We start from the raw sequence: 4,452 nt of genomic DNA, 5'->3' as shown, positions 1-4,452 counted from the left end.
GGACGACTTGGTTGCTAAAAATGTACAACAACCATGTACATGGTTAGTGGCTAGAGATATCAAGTGACCAGCCAAGGCTTGGTGACTAAAAGAATGTAGAGACCAACTACATGTTGGAGACTAGACATCTTTTGTAACCAAAAAATTGTAAACCTTGGTAACTACAGGCATGAGAAAGCAACTATATCATAGGTACAATATATTGTCACACGCTGACATTTGCAGTATGCAAGAAATCTCAGAATTTTAGACATTTGGCAGTTCAGAATCAACATTCAGAAGTTCAGAATCAACATTTGTAAACTTATGATCCAAACATTACATGCTAAACTGAATTTTGTTTTGCAAGTAGGAAATACCACTCTAGCATTTGCAAAGTACAGTACCACGTTTAGTACTGATCTGAACATATGATCCAATCAGTAAACCCCAATATGATCCAAACATTACATTTAGCATTTGTACACTGAATTTTCTTTAGATCCAACTAGTTTTCTCTTCTCAGTCTTTAGCGCGAGTATTGCTTTCCGCTGCTCCTCCAAGGTCATCTCCTATATAATGGTGGCCAGAGCACATGTTATTTCATTAACAACACCAGACATAACAAACATCAGAAAGAGTGCAAGCATGCCAATAAACTAAGCTAGAGACACCAAATTGCCAGTCACTTGATCAGCTTTGCCATAGCTCAGAAGCTCAACAACATCACAGGAAGAAAAACTGCACACATACACAGGAAATACATTTGTACGTAGCTAACTCTGAATCACCTACCTACTTTGCCACCTACCTACTTTTAATTTCTACTATACATTTGTACATAGCTAACTCTGAATCACATTATTCTCCAACTCCCATGGGTCAGAAACCAATAACTATCCAATTGTCCACCAAGAGACGTCGCTGGATAATGAACTAACGAATCGTGTGAAACCAACATTAAGGAACATGGTCAGGTCAGGTCTAGCAAAAGTAAACAAACTGCATACGTGATTACATCCAAGACTTGAGCTAATCTACGTACACTTAATATTATCAGCGTCGCAGCAAACTAATCAAATAAAAATGAGCGCATTAAATTAACTTAAACTGGTGTTAATAACCAGAGTGCATGGGTGGTGGCAGAACTCGACTAAGCGAGAGTAAATGTGGTCAAGAGAATTCAGTCAGATAAGTAGATTGATCTGGCATTTTGAAGAAGCAACGGGGTGGATCTAGGTGCACCGGCACACCCAAAAATTCAGAGGCCAGTAGTGTTTAAGGCTAGCTAATCGTCAATGAAGAAATGGCAAGTTAACTAGTGCCAAGCCGTGTCATTCGCCCAAGACGAGAAAGACAAGCTTGTGCCGGGGATTAACTAATAGAATGACTAGGTAAGGCAGAGAATTAATCGGCAATGCAATGTGCCTTTCTTGAGATGTGGTAGCAGGCACGAAAAGCAGGGAAAGTGCAGCATTGAATCGTGTCGGCCAGGGGAAAGCACTGCAGGAGCGTGTTTGGTTGGTGAGGTAAACAACATAAAATAAAGCTAGCAACCTGATCAAGAATACCTGGACCCTCCATCCGACACCAGAGAGCCTGTGATTCACAAATTTGGACCATCAAGATTAAGATCATGAAGAAATTTGCCAAATCACATAGTATTTTGGTTGTTTGAAGCAGAGGCAAACTGATCATACCATTGCCATCAGAAGAAGAAGTTGGAGCAGGTCTATATCCTGGCCTCAAATGACTGTTGAAAATGTATACATGTATTACTAGCTATACATTGGAATTTGTAAGTCCATATATTCATGATGAGTATCTTCATTTTCTGTTACAGAATTATTAGCAAGAACTATCTTGATTAGAAGATCTCGATACCAAGTACACTGCTATATCTAAGCAAGCTGCAGGTGTAGGAGGCATCATCTAAAATACCAGAGCATGGGAAAAATAACATTACCTTGCAAATGATCTTGGAAAACTTGACATCCTTTCTACAGTGTTAGACATCAGCGAACCTGTGGCAGAAATTGGAATGCTTTATAAAAGGCAATATGCTACATGTATTTTCAGTGTTAGACATCGCCATCCGGAGGACCCCTCAACACATTTGGTTCGACAACTCTCTTATCCCTATGATAACGCAAATCTGAAGCTATTTCCTTGTTCATGAGCAGCCGTTGTAATCTAGGGATTAAGGGAAAGTAGCGCAACACTTTCTGAGGTACTTGCTTCCCCTTGCCCTTCTGTGTCTTCCACCTCGATTCCTTACAAACTGGGCACTCATCCTTGTCCTCATGCTACTTCCAGAATAAAACACAATCATTTTTGCAAGCATCAATACTTTCATAACCTAGCCCTAGATCTCTCAACATCTTATTTGCTTCATAGTACGTGGCTGGAAGCGAGTTACCAGCTGGCAAAGCCTCCTTTTGAAGCTTGAGTAACATGTCAAAAGATTTGTTGCTCCAATGGTTAAGATCTTTGAGGTGTACCAGCTTTAAAACAAAGGATAGCACCGAGTGGCCTTTGCAGCCCGGGTATAGCTCACGTTGTGCACTTCTCAGCAAGCCGTCAAATCTGGTCGATGACTCATTGGGCTCCAGAATGCTACCTCCAGCAGGATTATGGTTCTCTTGCTCGTCAACCCCAACCGTGGCTCTATGGATATCTCCTAGCAGATCTTGGACCATATCAAATCCATCAAAATCATCAAGATCTTCCTCATTTTCAAGTGACTCATCAACTTGGTCTTCATCATTGCTAACTTGTTCTCCATGGAATATCCATTTTGTGTATGAAGTTTGTATACCATACAATAACAAATGGGTTCGAACTTGACTGACACTCTGCTGACTTATATTCATACAAGTTTCACAAGGGCAACGCATCTTATCATTGCCGCTGTTATGTTGACAAGCAAAATCAATGAATGCATTCACCCCTGAAATGTAATCACTTGAAAACCTATCCGGCAACCTCATCCAACTCTTATCCATACTATATCTTTTCCTGCACAAGCACTCTACAAGTGAACCAAAGTACTAGAAATGTAAAATATAACAACATAACCACATTAGCTACAAATCATTATATCTGCCGGTAAACACCTCAATCACGAAAGGAATCAGGCTAGATATGTCAATCATTTTCAACCAGTCCACCCGACATGATAAACTAATTGATCTACTGAATTTCGGTTAAATCAGGCTTATATTTATCAAAATAACAATCCTACAGTACCCCATATATATGTCACATTGCCACTGTATTTTCAAAAGAAAACTTGCACTTTATCAAACTAAACACGCAGCTTGCTTATGTAATTATTTTATATGTAGTAACATTATACTAAAATATAATATCACAACAACAGCAGCCATGGAACTCTATAATTTTATACTAGAATTGTATACAAAGACAGTCTTCAAATATTATACTACAACATTATACAAAGACAGTCTTCACATAACAGTATTTGAAGATAGTCATCACAGAATTGCATATCCTTTCTAAACATTGTACTACTAACATATACTACAAGTCCTGATGTTGTAAGTATCAATATGCAGTAACATTATGCTGTATATTTTACTACAAGCAAAACCAAGACTATATGTATATTATGGCCCGGTTGGGCACGGCAGTATTGCCATTATTCTACTACTCTGGTTTTGAAGAGGATAATCTAACTCTCAGGATAATCTAACTCTCAGTATTGCCATTATTCTACACAACACATCAACCGGACCAAGCCAATATTGACATTATATTCAAATCACACAACCGAACTCTACATGGTAGGCCAAGCCAGTTTCCAAATCACAAACGGTAAGCTACATGTATATTTCACTTACACATTTCCACAAACACTTGAAGTGCATGATCTAGCCATCAAGTACTCCAAGGAAATTAATGGAGAGACACAGGGAAGGAGGCAAGGACAGAGAGGAGATCAGTCTTACGGGTTGAAGCTTTTTCTGGTGTTGACGGTGAGAGCGAGATCTCGTTGGCGAGCTTGGGGCGTCGGTTCCTGCAGAGCTGGTTGGGGTTGGGGAAGGAGGAACCCTAGGCGCCCCTTCCCTTCGACCACGCGGCCGCTGCCGCCGCTGCTTCACCTCCCCCACGCAGCCGAGCTGCCACCACCGCCGCAAGGGACAAGCCCGCCGCTGCCGTCGCGAGGAACACGCCCGTCGCCGCCGCCGTCGCGAGGAACACGCCCGTCGCCGCCGCCGTCGCGAGGAACACGCCCGCCGCTGCCGCAAGGAAGAGCCCCCCTCTCTTCTGCCGTGAGGAAAACGCCAGCCGTCGTGGGGAGCGCGCCCTCCGCCTTCCGCCGCCCCCTTCGCCGGCAGGAACGAGTCAGCCACCAAGGAACGCGTCGGCCGCCGCCAGGGATGTCGATCTGATTTGGGGGATTTGGGGAGACGCTAGGAAGGTGACTTGCCTTTTTGCATACTAGCCCTT

General features: G+C 42.4%; 1 long non-coding RNA gene across 1 annotated transcript; it reads right to left on the bottom strand.

Moving 5' to 3' along the window:
- Nucleotides 1-282: 282 nt before the first annotated feature.
- Nucleotides 283-4,201, bottom strand: LOC119272217. The gene is made up of 5 exons (XR_005134712.1): nt 3,951-4,201; nt 1,946-2,003; nt 1,680-1,732; nt 1,551-1,578; nt 283-551 (listed from the first exon to the last, which is right to left on the bottom strand). It is a non-coding gene; the product is annotated as an uncharacterized LOC119272217 (long non-coding RNA).
- Between the last annotated feature and the right edge of the window lie 251 nt (nt 4,202-4,452).

Source organism: Triticum dicoccoides, chromosome 3A (assembly GCF_002162155.2).
Source record: "Triticum dicoccoides isolate Atlit2015 ecotype Zavitan chromosome 3A, WEW_v2.0, whole genome shotgun sequence".
NCBI classification, from domain to species: domain Eukaryota; kingdom Viridiplantae; phylum Streptophyta; class Magnoliopsida; order Poales; family Poaceae; genus Triticum; species Triticum dicoccoides.
Note: the sequence above shows the minus strand (reverse complement) of the source record. Positions and strands in the feature narration are given on the sequence as shown.